Source organism: Schistocerca nitens, chromosome 6, assembly GCF_023898315.1.
Source record: "Schistocerca nitens isolate TAMUIC-IGC-003100 chromosome 6, iqSchNite1.1, whole genome shotgun sequence".
Taxonomy (NCBI): domain Eukaryota; kingdom Metazoa; phylum Arthropoda; class Insecta; order Orthoptera; family Acrididae; genus Schistocerca; species Schistocerca nitens.
In genome coordinates this window covers 395,240,824-395,262,858 of record NC_064619.1, presented here as the reverse complement: position 1 = coordinate 395,262,858, position 22,035 = coordinate 395,240,824, and positions in this window count along the sequence as shown.

The window sequence follows — 22,035 nt, the reverse complement described above, 5'->3', positions numbered from 1 at the left end:
ATATGAAACTTCCTGGCAGATTGAAACTGTGTGCCGGACCGAGACTCAGACAAGGGACCTTTGCCTTTCGCGGGCGAGTGCACTTGGCCGCGAAAGGCAAAGGTCCCGAGTTCGAGTCTCTGTCCGGCACACAGTTTTTCCGTGCCAGGAAGTTTCAGCATCACTTCCACATTGCTGTGCACTTGCCGGACCTCCTTTGGTCTCTGTGATGAGCTACGTCCACTGTGACGACTGAGATTTGGTTTCTGGGTCATACCCATACACCCAGGACCCGTCACATTCGTTATGGTCTTCACGAAGCTTAAGAGTCTTAAGAGTTAGCACTGTCTTTCTGTTGGAAGGACAACACTTCTTCAAGACTGTACGGAAATCTACTACTTCCGTGTGCATTTCTGTTATTGATCAGACTTTGTGCAATGTAATTACTACTGTGAATAATGATCTGTCTTGCTGAACGTTAAGTGGGAGGTTATTCACGTGAAAAAGGTACAGCACTGGACCTAAAATTGATCTCTTTGTGATAAATCCCCATTCACTAGAATTTACCAGCCTCCCAACATTAATTGTGCTACTCAGCACAACGTTTTGCTTAATTTTCATTAAGTATCACTCAAACCAGCTGTGTGTATAGCCTTCAATTCCCTAAAACCTGAGTTTTTCTATGAGTGTGACATGATGCACACAGTCAAATGCCTCGCAGAGATCACAAAAAATACCAACTAGCGAAAATTTGTTATTTAGGGCTTGTATTATTTGATGGGTAAATGTGTAGAAAGCATTCTCAGTCGAGTAACCCTTCCGGAATCCGAACTGTGACATGCTGCGTGAATTATTTTCACTTAAATGTGATACTACTCTTCAATACATAACTTTCTCGAATATTTTAGAAAACGAAGTCGGTAATGAGATTGGTCTATAATTATATATAGAGAAATGGGAAACGGACGTAATATGACATACATAACCACTCTAAAACCTATATCAGATGAATATAGCACAAATCTGGGGTCACTGTTTATGTAGTCCAGTACGTCCGAGAGACTACAGTATGAATTTGCTTTTGCACCACCATCAATAGCGTCAGCAGGAATTTCGCCAACCCTCTTCGTGGTCAAATCTTTGGTGACAATGAAATATCCGAAAAAGTGCTGATGCCTACCTCTTCTGCAACTTCTCTAACAGTCACCCAATGGTCCCACATCACCACAGTGTTCTCTTTGGCTGTGACTGGTCATTTCAGCATGTTGATAGAGAAACGTCCCCTTAGAAAAATTGTGAATTACTGTGCTGATAAACCTCTTACGTTATTTCTTACGAACAGCTGAGCAAAACTGAACGTACTCAGACATTACTCTCTTTACTTACTCTGATTATCACTAAACTTATACACAATATTTTTTGCGCAACGCAGTCTGACTCTGAATAATCCCTACGAAAGAATGGCCCTGACTAACAATAACCTATATCTTCCATAAATCAGTTACCTCACAAAAACCTTCGTTACTTGAACTACTGCTATACAGCGAGTGCCAATACTGCCAGCTAAATAAAGGATTCTAACTACTGAAGGCACTAATTACTGATAGGCATAGTTAGCAAATGAAAGATGTTGATAGAGAAAAAACAATGTATTTACCTTAATAATGTTCAAAAGTCATCATATATATTCATGACCTACATCTTTACAAATTTCCTTATTCTGGCGGACACACGTCCAGATCGTCTGCTTATAGTGACCTCTCAAAACTCTGGCATCTCTCTGTCTCCACGTCCACCACTGATGGGAGCTCACCTCCAACTGCGCAACGCTATGCACTGTTCACAAAAAACTACCCAACACTACAATAGCGAATATTCCAGCAATGCCAACCAGCCACAGACTGCACACAGCAGATTCAGTGATTTTCATACAGAGCTCTACGTGGAGTTACCAACATAAAAACCTAAACAGCCTGCTTACATAGCCCCCATGCTAGCCACAAAAAATTCTACAAAGTGTTTCGGGCAGTGCCCAATAATTATTTGCTAATTTCTTTATATTAACGATGACAAATATATCAAATGAACACACTTACCGATACAATGTTGGTCAAAACAAAAATTTTCTCACAGTCCATAAAGACAGCCCTGATCATTATTCACAGTAGTAATTACATTGCACAAAGTCTGATCAATAACAGAAATGCACACGGAAGTAGTAGATTTCCGTACAGTCTTGAAGAAGTGTTGTCCTTCCAACAGAAAGACAGTGCTAACTCTTAACATGCACACAGGTAATGGGCCACAACGGAAAAACACCACCCTCTGTGACTGCCCAGATCTAGCAGGCTAGCAGGCTGAGAGGTTTCCTCTGGAACAAGACGACTGCATCTGGTTGAGGGAAGCATGAGCCATAGACAGAGCAGAGTAAGTCGAAGTTCTGAAGAATATTGGTAGGTAGGTCATTACAGAGCAGACCCACAGTATTTATTGTAGAGGTAATGGTATTGGTGGGCCACCAAAGGGAAGGCCCACAGTAATCCTTGTAGAGATGACCAGCAGCCATCTGTTACAACTGTGCGACTGCACAATCACCATCGAAGAATATTGCGGATGATATAGGAAGTCCATAAACCACCACTTGCACACTCACAAACTTTTTGGAATATACTTAGAACCAGCAGAACCAACGAGAACCTGTTCTAGTCCAAAGTGAGACCTATCATTAGTATCGACTTCAACCACCACCTGCACTTGGCGGCACCCTATGCTCTTCATGGCATCTGGAAGGACCCATTACATATCTGGAACGAATCCAAATGGTATGCACACAAAGTGCACAATGTCTTTCTTCTCCTCCATAGCAGCGATGTCCCAAACGGGTGCCATAAAGAGCCTAAGATTGGGGCTCCGAGCAATCAATAACACCACCCTCTGTGACTGCCCACATCTAGCAGGCTGAGAGGTTTCCTCTGGAACAAGACGACTGCATCTGGTTGAGGGAAGCATGAGCCATAGACAGCAGGTGGTTGTTGTGGCGGTGGCGGTGTCATCCATGCACACCAGAGAAAGGCGGTGGTGGCAGCGGGAGCTGCAGGATCGGCGGGGTCGGCGAGTGTGGGGCGGCGGCGAAGGTGGTTAGCTGTTCAGCAACAAGCCACATGTTGTCCTGCAGGACGAGTCGTGCCGAATGGGACCGCACTGCGATAATGTTACTGCCTGCCTTTGAACCTCTGATACAGCATTCTCTTACGGTTTAATTGTGAAAATAGTGTGTGTGTGTGTTTGTGTGTGTGGGTGTGGAAGAGAGAGAGAGAGAGAGACAGACAGAGAGAGAGAGAATAAGAATACCCATATGCTGCTACTACTGCTGATGATACTGCAAAGACAGAAAGAAAAAACACCTACTATACATATGAGCAGTGGTAAAATTTGCTGTTTTGAAGAGCGCGCCGCAGCACGTCGTGTTGTTGAGTGGTACTTAAGTAAATAAATTAGTGAAATGAAAGTGAACTAGAAATTAGAATATAAATGAAAAACTTGGTTTAGTTTAGAGAGTTATATACTCGCAAACAGCGGGCAGAACAGCAGAACAGAAGAGACAATGACCGTGAAGTCAGCAAGTTCCACATAAGCGGGCGCTGTCGATTCAGCTGTCAGGGCATCGCCCGACCGGCTCACGTGTTTCTCAGTTGTCGTATGTGAGCAAAGGCCCTCGCCTACATCCCAAGATCCAATGACCGACGTTAAGAAGATTCTTGGAGAAGCTTTTCAACGTGACAGAAGAGGCAATGACCGGCTCACGTGTTTCTCAGTCGTCACATGGGATCAAAGGCCCTCACCTACATTCCAAGAGCCAATGACCGACGGTAAGAAGATTCTTCGAGGAGCTTCTCAATGTGACAGAAGAGGCAATGACCGTAAAGTCGTTCACCTCCAGTAAATTGAAGTGAATAAATACGCGAGACGTAGTGGGCCAGACAGATGAAGACTGAGGGAGACGTAGACGGAGACAGACGGAGACGAAGAAGACGAAGAAGACGAAGAAGTAGCAGTAGTTTTCAGTCAGTTTCGGTGCTGAAGACCGTCATGCAAGAAGAGTCTACATCATGCACAGACGCACCAAGTCCGCCGCTGTAATGGAATAGCAAGCAGCAGCCGCGGCGCCAGAAGACAGAAGTTAAAAGGTATTTGAAGTCTGATTTTTACGTACCCGGGTGACTCGTGAGGATGGGAAGGAGACGGCCTCACCTCAGCAGTCACCTGTGAGCTGGGATGAAGACCTGACAGCCGAAGACTGGCAAGCGGGAGTCCGTGGTTCGAGTCCGGGACACTGGCCTTGCCCCGCCGCGCTGCTCCGCTGGTCGACGCACAACACACGCGGCCGCTTAGAGAAGAGAAACACTGTGACGTAACACCCAAGGTATCACCATCCGATGCACGACTTCGCTCGCAATAATTAAACAGGCCACTTAGCGCTGCGCGTCTCCAGTCAACTGGGCGAGACGGCGACACGAGATAACACCCCGCTACGCGTAATCAGACGCCGCCGCCGCCGCCGCTGCCGCAGCAGAAGACTTCACAAACGACACAACTGCCGCTCTCCGAACCAGAACGTTCAGTAAGATACAGTTGTACAAATCTTCAATAAAAGTTATCTTACGTAAAAATGATGTTTCATTCTACCTCATACCCGAGCCAAGGAAGAACCCACCCTGCCCACATGTTGTTAAGAGAGAAAAGTTAATTTATTTAATATTTTCACCCTGACAGAATGCTTTAGAATGCTCATCCTGACAATTGACAGCACCGAAAGAGAAAACCCAGTTACATTTAGTGACAGAAGTGTCACATTTAGTAACACATTTGTTACATTGGGTGTCAGAGAAAAAACACTTGGCTCAATGTGAGGTGTGAATGACAGTCACTAAAGGTCCACAGTTAGTATTGTTTAATGTGTGAAAGGATAGAGGTTCGCAGAGCAGTCGTAATATTTTCTCTATTTAGAAGTGTATTCTCTCTCATAATTTTAAGAGTTTGTCGAAAATATTTGAACATCTTTTGAATTCAGTGTGGTAATATTGTGTAACTAATAGTTTGCAAAATGATGACACGAAATCGTACAAAGTCAGAGTCAGCACCACAAGCGGTTTCTACTGATGACGCTATTCAGAGCTTAGTTAATCAAATAGCACAGCTTAAAAACGATAATAATGCATTATTTAAACAGTTGAGTGAGGTTAGGCAAACCAGTTTAATCCCTCCCAGCCTAGATTCCTCAGCAGCAGCCTTAGTAACTCCTTTTTCAGGTAAACCTGGCGAGGACATAACAGCCTTTTTTGATGATTTAGTAGCAGCTGCAAAGTTAGGATCATGGTCAGATGAACAGCTCTTACAAATGACAAAGTTAAGATTGATAGGAGAGGCTAAAGCACACGTATTATACCATGATGAATTACGGAATGCTCCAACATTTGAGGAATTGAAGAAAGGATTGCTTAAACGTTTTCAAAAACAGAACAGCTGTAGATTTTATAGGGAACAGTTAAACACTATCACTCAGAGGCAAAACGAGTCGTTAGAAAGTTTTGTAGATAGGATTCGAAAAGTTAATATTAACACCTATCAGTTGACAACTAGTGATGAAGCAAATAAAGTTATTTTACAAGAGGCAGAAGATAGAGCTCTGGATATATTTTTATGTGGGTTACGTCCTGAAACTTCCCGTCGTGTCAGGGCAGAGTTTCCTAAAAATTTAGCGGAAGCTGTATCTGTGACGACGGCTTTCGAAGAAATAGACATTGCCACCAGATACAAGGAGAAGCGAAATGTATTTTCAGCAGGAGTACGATGTTTTAGGTGCGATCGACAGGGACATATAGCAAAAAATTGCAGACAACCTCAATGCACTAATTGTCAAAGAATAGGTCACACATTCAAGGAATGCAGGTCTAAGAAAGTTTTTGGAAATAGAAATCAGTTAAACTCCAACAGGAATGTCGGAACCGCCGCCAGGCGTTCCCAATAAAATTTCATGCCATTAAGGCTAATGTGAAGGCTGAATGCTGGTTATCTGCTACCATACAGGATAAAGAGGCAAGGATACTAGTGGATACAGGCGCAAACGTATCAAGAGTAAGTAATGAAAGTATTGGAGAAAAGAAATATGACCCTCCAAGGTATAGATTGAGTGGAGTAGGAGGAGGTACAGTGAAGTCATTAGGATGTACATCATTGATTTTCTATATTCACGGTGTACAATTTCAGGAAGATGTAGAAGTGGTAACAAAAGTAACTGACGGGTACGACGCGATCCTAGGACTGGATTTCCTGAATAAACATCACGCTAAAATCGACCTCAGACAGCAAACTGTAGAACTTAGTGGAATAGTGTTTCAGCTAGGTGACACCGCTGCAAAGGGCCCGCTGCCGCAAGATTTCCCCAACCGGAAGGCGAAATCAACTACACTGCGTGCAACGTCCTTGAAGGTTGATTGGCGGGATCAGATACCATCTGGCTCAGGAAAACTTTTCTGGATGACCGTTGACCCCGAAGTACCTACAGATACAGTGTGTCTAATAGAGCCATTAGAGGAAAATGAGGAATTAGATGTATCACATTATTTTGTACGTAGAAGTGTTGTACGGGTTCAAGACGTTGAGGGAGAAAGAAAAGTACCGGTACATATTGACAACTTCGGAGTGGAGGACAAAGAGTTGCATAAGGGAATATTAGTAGCTACAGTCAGTACTTTTGAAGAAGAAGATTTCGTTTGGTCAGATATTACTGATGGTCAGAAACCAGACGCCTATAAAACCGCATTACGCCAGAAGATTGAGCATTTGAAAGGAAATGACAGAGACACGATAGAAGTAGTTTTAGCTGAGTTCCAAGATTTATTTAATGCAGAAGGTCCACTGCCAGCAACAGATATCACACAGCATAAGATCCCAACAGGAAATAGCTCCCCAGTTTATAGGAAGCCTTATAGAGTTCCGCATCACTTACAGCCAGTACTGGATGAATTTATAGAACAGCATCTAAAAGAGGGAATTATAGAATATTCTGATTCGCCTTATAATTCAAATATCGTAATTATTCCAAAGAAGTCTCCCTACCGTACGAAACGATATAGATTTTGTTCTGACTACAGACACCTTAACAAACAAACTATCTCAGATGTTTATCCTCTTCCAAACATTACAGATATCATTGACAGTTTGGGTAACAGTAAATACTTTTCAACAATCGATCTACGTAGCGGATATCATCAATTGGAAGTTGCACCTGAAGATAGGCATAAAACAGCATTTTATACCCCTGGAGGCCATTGGCAATTTAAAAGAATGCCTTTCGGTTTGAAAAATGCACCAGCAACTTTTCAAATACTACTCGATGGAGTATTGCGAGGACTCAAAACTCAGCAATTTTGTGTATACCTAGACGATATTATTGTATTCTCCAAAGACATTAATGAACATGCTGTGCGTCTGCGTAATGTTTTTCAGAGACTTAGAAAAGCTAAATTAACATTAAATATGGAAAAATGTACTTTTACATTGACAGAGGTTACATACCTAGGGCATGTCATTAGTGAAAAAGGAATTAAAACGGATCCTCAATTAATTTCGGCAGTTAAGGACTTCCCAACACCACAACGCATTAAGGAAGTACAAAGTTTCATTGGTCTCGCATCGTGCTACCGGAAATATGTTCAAAATTTCGCTGAAATTGCCCGACCCTTAACCCAATTATTGAAAAAGGGTGCAAAATTTCATTGGTCTGAAGATTGTGAATCAGCATTTCAAACCCTTAAAGATAAGTTAACACACAGTCCAGTATTAGCCTACGCAGATTATAATAAAGAATTTATTTTATCCTGTGACGCAAGTGGTCATTCAGTAGGAGTTGTTTTGAGTCAGAATATTAATGGCGCGGAACACGCCATAGCCTACGCTTCGAGACAACTAACAACGGCAGAAAGAAATTATTCCACAACGGAGCAAGAATTGTTAAGTGTTATTTATGACATCAAATACTTTAAAGGCTACTTGTATGGTAGGAAATTCAAGGTTATTACAGACCACGCAGCTTTAAAATGGTTGCTTGGGTTAAAGGATCCAGCTAGTCGTCTTACCCGTTGGGCCCTATGTCTTTCCGAAATGGATTTCGAAGTTATCCATAAACCAGGCAAAAAACACACGAATGCAGATTGTCTAAGTCGGAAAATAGCACTTTTGGAAGCAACAAGCGCCGGCCGCGGTGGTCTCGCGGTTCTAGGCGCTCAGTCCAGAACCGCAGGACTGCTACGGTCGCAGGTTCGAATCCTGCCTCGGGCATGGATGTGTGTGATGTCCTTAGGTTAGTTAGGTTTAAGTAGTTCTAAGTTCTAGGGGACTGATGTCCACAGATGTTAAGTCCCATAGTGCTCAGAGCCATTTGAACCATTTTTGAAGCAACAAGCCGAGATACTGAGGACTGGAGAAAGGCACAAGATGAGGATACAGAATGCAAAAAATACTCAACTCAAAAACAATTTTGCTTTGAAGATGGTGTATTATGCCGTAAAACAAAACTTGGACAGCGAATTGTTGTTCCCCTACACCTTAGACAAGAAATCATGGCAGAGGCCCACAATCATATCCTTGCAGGACACGGTGGACAGCGTACAACCGAAAGACGTGTAGCAGAGCGATTTTGGTGGCAAACCAGAAAGCAGGACGTTGCGCAGTACGTTCGTAATTGCATTGCGTGCGCACAACGAGCTGAACTTTCTCGTTCAAAAATACCCTTACAGAGGCTCCCCGAGGCTTCATGTCCATTTCAAATCTGTGGACTGGATCTCTACGGGCCATTTCATAAAACACCGGCTGGTAACAAGTATGTCCTTACCATTATAGATCACATTTCAAGCTACCTAGCTATGGTGAGTCTCCCAGATCAGCAAGCAAATACAGTTGCCCAAGCTTTAGTTAACAACTGGATACTTAAATTTGGCGTACCTGAAGCTATTATCACAGATCAGGGATCTAATTTTATGTCTGAATTAATGAAACAGCTATGCCACTTACTAAAAATACGTAAATTACGCACAACTCCGTTACACCCTCAGTGCAACGGACGCACAGAAAGAGTTCATCTGACAATTGGCAAGATGCTTAGTTATTATATTAACGAACAACATTCTAATTGGGATACGTATTTACCAATAATTGTGTCGGTATACAACGCCAAAACGCATGAAGGAACTGGCATGTCACCTTATGAAGTGGTCTATGGGAGAAAAATGCCGTCCCCTTTTGATGTAATCAGGCAGAAAAACGGAAAAGACGGAGAAAAAGTAAGAGATTTCAGTCGAATGATGAAGGATGTATGGAAAAAGGTTCAAAAATCTAACACAAAGGCTTTGGAACGACAGGAAAGATTAGGTAATGCCCAGGGTAAATATCCAAATTACAAAATCTGTCAGTGGGTGATGCTTTCAACTCCATACATTGCGAAAGGAAAAACGAAGAAATTTGTAACAAACTACAGAGGTCCTTATCAAATTATTGAGATCACGTCACCAGTCAACGTTAAATTGCAACTGCCCACCTGAACTACCACTGTCCATGCAAGTCGTTTAAAACCTTTTAAGGGCGCTCCAGATGTAATTCCTTCAACAATAATGTCTGCTTTTCCGAAGGGTGTAGGAAGTACCCGAAAAGGAAAAAGAGTGGCCACGCCAGCACAACATACAGACATGGCACCATACAATCTTCGACCAAGAGTGTGAATGTCCTAGTGGAATCTCAGTATACTGTGGATAATATACAAATGTAAATAATTAATAAATAAATGGCAATCGTTTATTGTTTAAGAAAAAAAAAGTTGATCATAGAAACATATTTATCTTGTAGTTAACAATGTATTTCTTCGTTTCTTTGTTTTTGTTTTTACTAGGTTGGTAGGTCCATAACCATGTTGTTTGCCTTTTTTTTTTTCAGAAAACGCCATGCAAGCATTTCCGACACAAAACCGATCCTATCCTACCTCAACGGCTCCCTTGACAGTTCCCTTCTGAAGTCATAAACTCACAGCAAGGCAAAATTGATACCAATGTTATCATGCAACATGTCTTAAAATTAGAAGGTGAACACAAAACTAAAATTATAATGCTAGGAACGGGTACATCTGGAACCTTTGTGTTGGTGTTTCTGCTTTGTAGAGTTTTCTTTTATTTAAGACGAAAAAATAAGCTAATAATAATATACCACTTCATCAAATCCCTGTTAACTGGGTACCACACTCTTAACTGGTGTACTTCAGTAGTTACTTTTGAGCATTAGTGTATTAATTTTGTTTATTGTACTTCACTCTTTATTAAACAGTCTCTTGTTAAAATAAACAATACTGTAGAATAGATATTCTTGCATTCATATAGGGTTGATTAAACAGGTGTTGCTATGTAATTTTCTAAGTGAAAAATCTATTTTCTGTTTATTCATTGTCACCAAGATTTGTTACACTTATTACAATGATTTATGTGTGAACTATGTGATTTATGAGCGTACAGTGCTTTAGTAAAGTGATAACGTATTTTCAACATACTTAATGTGAAGCATGTGCAATATTCTAAGTCGAGAGTTTTCATTGCTTATGTTAGTGCTTTTGCCATGTGAAGAGTGGAGGAATGTTGAGTGGTAAATTCGAGGGCGAATTTCTCTGAAGGGTGGAGGAATGTTGAGTGGTACTTAAGTAAATAAATTAGTGAAATCAAAGTGAACTAGAAATTAGAATATAAATGAAAAACTTGGTTTAGTTTAGAGAGTTAAATACTCGAAAACAGCGGGCAGAACAGCAGAACAGAAGAGACAATGACCGTGAAGTCAGCAAGTTCCACGTAAGTGGGCGCTGTCGATTCAGCCGTCAGGGCATCGCCCGACCGGCTCACATGTTTCTCAGTTGTCGTATGTGAGCAAAGGCCCTTGCCTACATCCCAAGAGACAATGACCGACGTTAAGAAGATTCTTCGAGAAGCTTTTCAACGTGACAGAAAAGGCAATGACCGACTCACATGTTTCTCAGTCGTCACATGGGATCAAAAGCCCTCGCCTACATTCCAAGAGCCAATGACCGACGTTAAGAAGATTCTTCGAGGAGCTTCTCAATGTGACAGAAGAGGCAATGACCGTAAAGTCGTTCACCTCCAGTAAATTGAAGTGAATAAACACGCGAGACGCAGTGGGCCAGACAGATGAAGACGGAGGGAGACGGAGACAGAGACGAAGAAGATGAAGAAGTAGCAGTAGTTTTCAGTCAGTTTCGGTGCTGAAGACCGTCATGCAAGAAGCGTCTACATCATGCACAGACGCACCAAGTCCGCCGCTGTAATGGAATAGCAAGCAGCAGCCGCGGCGCCAGAAGACAGAAGTTAAAAGGTATTTGAAGTCTGATTTTTACGTACCCGGGTGACTCGTGAGGACGGGAAGGAGACGGCCTCACCTCAGCAGTCACCTGTGAGCTGGGATGAAGACCTGACAGCCGAAGACTGGCAAGCGGGAGTCCGTGGTTCGAGTCCGGAACACTGGCCTTGCCCCGCCTCGCCGCTCCGCTGGTCGACGCAAAACACATGCGGCCGCTTAGAGAAGAGAAACACTGTGACGCATCATCCAAAGTATCACCATCCGATGCACGACTTCGCTCGCAATAATTAAACGGGCCACCTCGCACTGCATGTCTCCAGTCAACTGGGCGAGACGGCGACACGAGATACACACCGCTACGCGTAATCAGACGCCGCCGCCGCCGCCGCCGCCGCAGCAGAAGACTTCACAAACGACACAGCTGCCGCTCTCCGAACCAGAACATTCAGTAAGATACAGTTGTACAAATCTTCAATAAAAGTTATCTTATGTAAAAATGATGTTTCATTCTACCTCATACCCGAGCCAAGGAAGAACCCACCCTGCCCACATGTTGTTAAGAGAGAAAAGTTAATTTATTTAATATTTTCACCCTGACAGAATGCTTTAGAATGCTCATCCTGACAATTGACAGCATCGAAAGAGAAAACCCAGTTACATTTAGTGACTGAAGTGTCACATTTAGTAACACAATTGTTACAGTGTAAAGCCGTCGCCCTCCATTTCTGGCGGTGGCGCCGTTGTGGCAGCCGAAGCTTTGGTGTCTCCCTCTGGTGGGAAAGGGGAAAGGTTGTCTGTTCACGTGCATTTGAGGAGCGCTATGAGCTCGCCAGTGAGTCAGTCAGTCAGTCTGGGGTCAGTCTGAGGTCGGTGCAGTGAGTCGACAGAGTCAGTCGGAAGGCAGCCACTCGCATGTTAGTCAGTCGGCTCTAAGTCACTGTTGGGTTGTGGACTAAGTCGAGTTCGTCGTTACTCCGCTGTTGGACGAGTTGGCAGTCAGCAGCAGTCAGGTGCAAGTACGCGCCGGGACCGTCGTCGACGCAGACTGAAGGCCGTTGGTCGATCGGTCGGCTGGTCGTCGGATGGCGGCATGCGGTCTGCTGAGCACTGACACCAGTATAGGTCGGGAATAGCTGGCCGCCAGCATCAGTCGGGTCCGTATTGGTGTAAGTATTCGCCGGGACCGCTGTCGGCGAAAGCGGGATGTCGTTGGTCGTATGCTCGGCCGGTCGTCTTAGTCGACGACGTCTTGGATCCTCAGGATGAACACCATTTTCCGAGTCGGGATGTGGTTGGACTTGTTGGTTCGTTGGAACTGGGCAGCGACGTAGTCTCCACAGCGCGAAGCCAGACCGGGGTTTTGGCGGCGGGCACGTGCTGTTGCATTTGGAGGCGCTAGCTGAGAGAGCGACCTTCCGGCTTCCTCTGAAGCAGGATCCTCAAGTTGAGTAATTAGTTACTTCTCTTAAATCTCGACTGTTACGGCTTGTTGGTTATTTGCGGATTGTTGTTTCCTCAGCAGTTCACGCGTGTGATAACAAGTGGTGTGTGTTGTTGTCTAGAACCCGCAGCCTTCTTTGAGAGTTGTGCCTTGTGTTTTCTGTATTTCTTCAAACTTGTCTTGGGTGGTGTTTGATGCCTTGATCTTGCTGAGGCCGAGTTAGAAGGTGTAGGTATCTTGGTTTACTCGACATCGGCCGATATTCTCTGTTGTTTGTGCAGTTGGATCTGACGGTTGGAAATCGGTCAGATTGTCGATCGGAGTGCTAGTATGTCTGTCGTTCAGAGCTGCCTCTGTCATGTTTGTCGCATTCGGTGTGTTAAAGAATTTATTGCTTGGAGTGTAACGGGCTAAAACCTGAAATATGTTTTCATCTTGTCTATCATCTTGAGAGGCGGTATATGTGTACTGTAGAGCATGTTTGGCCAACCTTGTATAATTTTGTGTAAGACTGCATTTCATGGGCTTTTATTTAAATGGTCATTTTAGTATATAAAGTTGCAACCCTTCCACAGTAAGACTTTTCTTAGAAGTTTAAATCAAGTTTCACCTTCGGTGGCAAGTTAATCTTTTAATTTTAGTGTTTTGTACCATTTCCATCCCTCCTACGGGGTGCATAGTTGGTGTGCTTGTGTGAATTGTTAAAGCTTTTACTTTAAGTTAATCTGGTGTGTTGCAGATTTGCACTAGTGTAGTCTTTCAGAGGTTGCTGCGAGCGGTCGTGACTACGGCCGTGTCAGAAGGGAGCGGCAAGATTCTCAGCCCGAAAGCTCATACACTCAAAAATTTGTTTCTTTCTGCCTCTGAATAAATTGTAACCTGATACTTAGAGGGTGCTTTCTGCTTATACTTTTAAATATTTTTTTTTTTAAAAAAAGCTTTTTGTAATAAAATTCACATTTGTGAAAAGCAATTTGATTTTGATTTCATCAGTTACTCCCTGGCAACTACTTCCACGCTCACATAGTGTGATTAAATGTGTTAATGCTTTTGATGAATCGCTAGTAAATAAAATAAATTCTTAAGAATATTCTTTGAAAATAAATTCACGGTTCAGCATAGTAATAATTACTTAATTTCCATTCTACCCAAGACGATATTACATCAAACATGTCTGTATCATTTGGAACATACTCTGCCCAGTCAATCATGGAGGACTGGGGTTCACAATACCCCCACTCATGTATAATTTCGTGCATCCAGTTTGGCATGGGGGACTGGGGTTCAGGAGCACAAGCTCCTCAACCATTCCGCCGTGCTTCTGTTGATCAACAGAAAAAATAAGAACTGGAGTTTTTCTTCTAAATATAATACGAAACCTGATTCTTCATATACTTACATAATGGTTGTGAAGTAAGCTGGTAATTGTGGTACCGATCGACTAGCATGTCAATCTCGCAGAGAAGGTGTATTGTAAGAAGAAAAAAATGAACTGTACACTTTTTCTTCTAACGTAAAAATATATTTGAGCCGTGGTGCCATTGAGTTAATAGACTGTTATTTATGGCTCCTTTGGCTCAGATGTGGTATCGACTACCCCTCTTGCGGCGCATTGCCAATATCTATGAGGAAGACTTGGTGTCTGTGGGTTGTGCCCTCAGTTCTTTGCTTAGGACTCGCTGGCCCGAGAGGGAGGATGAAGTGTGCGGATTGGCGGTAGCGTCGCGACAAGAGGTTGTCACGAAGTCCGAGCGGCCGAAGCCTCGAGCTGCGCAAGGAGGGCCTGCGCAGAGCGAAGATACCGGAGTACTTCACTGGGGTTAGCTTCGACTACAAGCAGGAAGCCGACATCGCGTCGGTTGGTTGACAACATTCGTGTCGGACGACCATTCATGGCCCGGCTGCCCCCTTCTTCCTGGCTTTCATCGGCACCACTCAGTAACCGCTGCGACGCACCGTGGATCCATGGAACTGCTTGCTGATAGAGACGAGTAACATTCTGTAATCCTCATGGTGATTTGTGTCATTGCCACCTGCCCCCTTATTACTTTGTGGTTTGTACCCGACCCTCAGAGCTTTACTCGGTCTGCTCTTTGGTCGTAAATATAGACCGTAGTATTGTACTAAGATACTAGTTGTCGTTTGATAATTTGTCCCGCTATCGCCTTTCCTTTCTAGTTCCGATCATTAATGTTCTAATGAATCAGCTCTTGGTCGTAAATATAGCCTGAACAAATTTACAAAGGAACAGGTGGTCATTAAGCAAAAGAGAGACCTTGTGGTTAGATTTAGTTGTTAACCGGTTCAATTCTCAGATTCTAATTGTATTTCTCAGTCATTAGTTGTAATCTGAACAACCTGTTGTACTAAGCTGTTCGTTACTGTGTTTGAAAGACCGGGTCGTTATTAGTGTACTTTTAGCTGGATCTTGTAGTTCCGTCGAGTGAGAAGTCTTGTAATAAGTGTTCAAAAGTCATGTTTTTAGACGTTCCTTCAAAGCAGTCTTAATAACTGAAAATAAGTTTTACTTTGAAAATATTAACAGCCAACTGCCACCAGGGCTTTAGTCAAAATAAAATTGTCAGAAGGGGCAGGTTGGGATCCAGTCGCACCTTGGTTGCTGATTGAAATTAATAGGTTGGTTGCTCTGAAGTAAGCCTCATCATTGTCATATTGTTTCTTAACCTGTTTAACCTTTCAGCACAGGTGCGCATCTTAAACCCGAACCTTTCGACATACACCTTTCAAATTAAAAGTTATATCTGTTTTGAGTAATTGAATCACTGGTGTCAACAATGATGCTTATATAGTTTTCATGTGTAGCAGAAGGGCATTTAACAAGACCGACTGTGCCCAGCGCCGGGCGTTGGTGACATCGCAGTTGAGCGCCCCAAAAAGCAAACATCATCGTCCAGCGCGGCAGTAAACACCGCTGCTTCACCCGATAACAGGCGGGCTGCAGGTCCGGCCGTCTTGTAATCATTGTCATATTGTTTGCTGTTTTGCAATAAAGCACTTCAGATTTATTTTGCAAAAGCTTCTTCAACTTAAGGTTTAAGGCCAAAAGAAGTTTTCAAATTTGTTCATTTTGTTAGATAAAATGTTATGGTTATATAATGTTAAATAAACAATTTTTGTGAAAAGAAAGTTATATTGATATGTTCTCCCTTCCACGTTTTCCTTAATTTCATTAAGTACCACGAATCAATGCTACAACCCTCTTTCAGCCTCCAGCTGCCGAATCAACTCCTATTCCATTTTGTGCATGTATGCTATCACAGAAAATAAAGAAGAATTTGGAAAACACATAACTATTAGTGAAACTTATAACACATACAGCTGTCTGATCATAATTTCCGAAAAAAAAATGGTTCAAATGGCTCTGAGCACTATGGGACTTAACTTCTGAGGTCATCAGTCCCCTAGAACTTAGAACTACTTAAACCTAACTAAAATAAGGACATTACCCACATCCATGCCCGAGGCAGGATTCGAACCTGCGACCGTAGCGCCAGAACCGCTCGGCCACCCCGGGCGGCCCTAATATCCGACCCACACCTGGTGCGAATCTCGATTTTATAACAAAGAGCGTATAGCAGTCGTTAACACACAGTAGCCGTTTTAATGATAATACATAGAGCTACCTGAACATGATTCCCGGCAAGTGTCGGACAGGAAACTCGTTTTACGAGAAACATGCAAAGAGCTGCAAACTAACAGTTCTTTTAACGAGAGCAATTAAATAAAATGCACTAATGAAAAAAGATGTTAAATCGGACCTCAAATTACGAAAATACCTAGAGCTACTTGTTCGTCACAGATGTTACGAAGTAATCAGGCCTGATTTGTTGAGGACGAAAATATGTGTTTACAGGGCTATCCTTCTTCAGTTATCCTCAGACGTTTGCTGCTGACACTTTCAGTGGACGAGGATCGCTTCATGATTTTGGTCTCAGAGAGGCAAGCAATCACGAAAACTGGACGTACTCAAAGACGAGAGCAAGTATGAAGATAAGTTTAGTGGGGGTAGGCCTATATAGACCAAAGCTCCACCTCCTATTTTTGTGGTAACCAATATGAATGCAGGAACAGCAATCAAAAAGTTCGGAGTCTCTGCCCTGCAGACAGGAACCCGCCGATGTGCTGGTGTTATCACTGCCTTTGAAATGCTGAGAGCTACCTGCCTATTACACATTACGACCCTCTTCAACTGTCGGTGGTGTCTATCAGTCAATAGAAGAGGTCGGTCTTTACGCTTTTGTGCTGTCCGTGTCCCTTCTCGTTTCCACTTCTCTATCACATCGGAAACAGAAAACCTAGGGATGTTTAGGAGTGTGGAAATCTCCCATACAGGCGTATAACACAAGTGACACCCAATCACCTGACCACGCTCCAAGTCTGTGAGTTCCACGGAGCGCCCTATTCTGCTCTCGCACGATGTTTAATGACTGCTGAGATCGCTGATATGGATTACCTGGCAGTGGGTGGGAGCACAATGCACCTAATATGACAAACGTATGTTTTTGAGGGTGTCCGGATACTTTTGATCAAATAGTGTAGATGCGAAACCTGTTTTCTTTGTACCCTCCCTCAATGGTCCCATAGATTAGTTTCAACTATTATTCTTGCTTTGTTCAGGTCCATTCCATTTCGATAGAGCTTTACGTTACCAGTAGGACTAGCAATGTGGTTTGACAATAATGTCCAAACTCGGTTACTATTTGTATTTCTTATCACCATGGTCCCACTAACTATGCCTTTCAACACTGAGTCGGTACCTATATGCTGTTTAGTATGTATCTCAATGCCTTATTAATATTATTATTATTATTATTATTCTTTCGATGGGATTGTGGAAACATCACCTCTATTACAATTAGAGAAACAGTGTAATTTGACACCGAACATTTCACATTTAGCGGTGTCGGAATGAATTATGAAAACAATGCCAGTCAGAGGGGTCATGAGCGTTAGAAGTTTATAATGTAAGTGCTGTCCAAACAAGCCAGAATATTGGGCGACAGGTGTTGGGGCCTACATGTTGCCTAACTAGTTGACTGCATGAACGTATGATTCATTCCTCTCAAACTATCTGCCTGATTCGCTGGAAGATGTTCCACTTCATGTTCGGCAGAGGATATCGTTCCAACATGATGGTGCACCTACACACTCTGGAAATAATGTGCCACAGTATCTGGACAAAACATTTCCAGGGAAATAGCTCGAGCGTGGAGGTCCAGTTGTATGGCCACCGCATTCACCTGACCTAAATCCCATGGATCTCTTCCTGTAAGGACACCTGAAGGAGCACGTGTACTCTACTCCGCTGACGAATGTGGAAGAATTGGTAGCACATGTTCATGCTGCTGTTGTAACTGTGGACTCAGCTTTGCTGAAGAGGGTCCAGAGCTGTATATTTAGGAGGGTTGCGTGATGTTTGGAGGTGCAGGGAGGTCGTTTTGAGCATCTCTTGTTCTGAGGACAACGTATTGTCTTATGAAGGTCATATGATCATTAATATGGACGTTATTATGGTCACTGGTTGCTAATGTGAGACATTTGAGCGCTCATACTACATCTGGTATAAATGACAAGTAGATGTTGTGTTATGGTACTGTGCTATCGCCTTTAGCATCTCGAAATTGATATTGTTTTTGTAGTTATTCCATCCTACGACAGAGCATTTCTTTCAACTGTCTATTTCTTGTAATTCTTCAGGCTTTCTTATTTGCATAACGACGTATTTTTTATGTTCAGTGTTACAAAATGTTGTAAATGTGGGAACATGTGACCTAAGAAACGGTGTATATTACAGTATGAAATGTCAGATTGAAATTAGCTAATCAAAACTGCGCCCCAACCCATCATCGAACCCTCGACTTCCTGCATGCCAACCCAAAACTCAATCCACTGCACCAATTGTACAGTGTGACTAATCTCTGCTGACAGAGGTAACTGGCATACATGTGGTTACAGTGTTGCCAGATTGCCGGTCTTGAACGTCCTTTTTTCTGCCGGATATATTCGCCAGACGAAATTTTATGACAGACATTTTTTTAACGCCGGCATATGAGGAGTCGCACCGCGAAGCCCGAGTGCGCGAATTTCGCTTCATCCTGTACTATTCCGTTTCAGGCAGAACTACAGGTTTCCTGGAAACATATCTGGAGGAGCGATGGTCGCCTTCAGCAAACACGAGCATTGGCCGAGGTACAATGCGAGCATTAGCAGGTATCGGGATGTCACAGCAGAGTGTGCGTTTGGAGCATGATATTGTAGCGAATCATGGACTGTCAGAAAAGCATCGAAACATTTGAGATGTGAAGCTATAGCAGAACGTTGAAACCTAGGTACACTGTTAAAGTAAGGAATAAGAAGGTCCTCCATAGAATCAGGGAAGAAAGGAATATAAGGGAAATACTGACAGGAAGAAGAAACAGGATAATATGACATATGTTATGATATCATGGAATAACTTCCATGGTGCTGCATCGAGCTGTAGAGGGTAAAAACAGAAAAAATGTAGAGGGAAACATATTGCAATACATAATAATGCATAATAATTGAGCACGTAGTGTGCGAATGCTACTCTGAGAAAAGAGGTTGGTACAAGAGAAGAATTCGTAGCAGGCCCTACCAAAACTATCAGAAGAGTCATGACAGAAAGGGTATTATTAGAAAAACACTTAAATTTAGACCGTACAATTGTGAAATTATAGTACTTGTTTTAACCGCAGCTGTTCGAGCCGGAAGCCAGCTGTAAACAGTATACGATGAACTATCAATTTCTGTAACTGATGGCTTAGTTCATTTTGCGGTAAATATATTTCACGTTCATTTAAAATCGAAAACATTGTTAACGGTTATTCTCAGGCAAATGTACCATTCCCAGAAGTCTATGGTAGGCTCTTTTATTGCCTTGGAAAGAGGAGATGAACATAAAAGGAAACAAGTATGTGTGCAGGCTTTCGCGGCCATTGTCACTGATGTTAAAATCTTCTGGGTTATTAGGCCGCATCATATTTCTTCTAAAAATATCGACGTTTCGACCCCTCTGCTGGGATCTTCCTCAGGATCTCCTACTGTCCACTACTACTTGAACACTGTCAGAGACGAGTGTCGCGTCCTCTTATTAAGGGGAGTTTTCTCGCGTTCGTGCTGGAGAAGTGATAGCATTGTTTAAAATTCATATGGCTGCAATTGGTAGGCCATAGTCATAGGCTAATATTCCCGCTCTGCTGCGGAAGAAGGGCGTTGTTAGCTAATCTCCTGTGGACACCATTGGCGGCCCATCGTCATTGGATAGAAAGGCACTATTCCACACTTGCGATGGAGAAGGGTTATTGGTTGAAATTCCTACTACTGCTGTTGGTTGGTCGTCATCATTGGCTAGATTCAAAACGGACAGAGCAAGAGAGGGGGAATGTTTACCAAAAATTTTATTGTCCGCCGAGGTGAGTTGCAGCGCGTTGTTTATGTCGCTCGCAAACCGCGGCAGCGTATTCACTTCCTTGGTGGCAGTGAGCCACGATGCCTCAAGCTTATAACTGCCCTCTCTATTGAAAATAGCCAGTATACGTACGTTATTAAAATCGATGTCAGAGAAGTGGTGGAAATTTCCAAGAATGCGTCTGATTTCAATAGATAGAGCGTCTATAAGCTTCTGGCATCGTGGCTCTCCGCCATCAAGGAAGTGAATAAGCTGCCGCGGTTTGCGAGCGACATAAACAATGCGCTGCAAGTCACCTCGGCGGACAATAATATTTTTGGTAAACATTCCCCTCTCTTGCTCTGTCCGTTTCGAATCTAGCCAATCATGACGACCAACCAACAGCAGTAGCAGGAATTTTAACCAATAACCCTTCTCCATCGTAAGTGTGGAATAGTGCCTTTCTATCCAATGACGATGGGTCGCCAATGGTGTCCACAGGAGATTAGCCAACAACGCCCTTCTTCCGCAGCAGAGCGGAAATATTAGCCTATGACTGTGGCCCACCGATTGTAGTTATATGAATTTTAACCAATGCTATCACTTCTCCAGCACGAACGCGAGAAAACTCCCCTTAATAAGAGGACGCGACACTCGTCTCTGACAGCGTTCTAGCAATAGTGGACACCAGAAGATCCTGAGGAAGATCCCAACAGAGGGGTCGAATCGTCGATTTTTTAGAAGAAATACGACGTGGTCTAATAACCCAGAAGATTTTAACTTCAATAACAGGAAGTACTTGTCACTTTCAGGAAACTGGAGAAGTACTTAACAGCCTTCTTAAATTTTTCTATTGTGGCCGTAATGTTGAACATTATGTGACCAGATACGATTCTAAATGTAGAGATTTAATAAAAAATACAAAGTATTTGGGCTCTACTTAACAGAAGAATGTATATGTTAGTGATACGTTTAAATGGACAGTTCAAGACTAGAATACGAAAAATGATTAGTGGAGGTACTGCATGTTTTAGTTACTAAAAGATGGAAGATGGGGTTAAAACAGTCGAATGGTTGACATGTTAAGAAAGATAATGTTTGTTAATTGTAGTTAGTAAAGTTTCCGTTTGCAATAAGACACCGTATAAAGTCACACGGCTGTGAGCCTGTATTGTGCCCTTCTTTCTTTTGTCTTCTCCAGTGACATATTCGTGTAGGCCAATTTGTGTGACTTTGCAGTTCCGATAGCATAAATGGGACCACGATTTTGTATTTTCTAAAAGTTTTGTATGATTTATTATAGTGGGAGCGACTGTATACGAAATATAACAATTTATGTTTGATTTTACAGTTTCTGCGAGGCCAAATAAGAAAGATTTGCAACAGCAACTAGAAGGAATCCACTGCCATGCAGTGCGAGATTCTCGCTTTACGACAGCACGAAAAGTTAACGGAACAACGCTCGCGGTCATAAAATTCGGCTTTCGAATGGCTATACGTATTCTCTCGTATACAAGCAGCAGGATCTCATGTTACACCTCCTGCACTCACGAAGTCAGAACGGAATAATTTATGAGTACTACCCCGAATTATAACGAGTATTTACGTTCTAAGCGAAGTATGGAAATATTTCGCTATTAATGCTGCTCAGTGCCGTGTGCTGCTTCAGATTTTTATCGTGTTGGCTTTTAACCTCCTCATCTTTTATAAATGACTACAGTAGGAACAATTTACATAACGTGTTGTAGGCTGTTACAGCGCAATCCGTCAGTGAGACAAA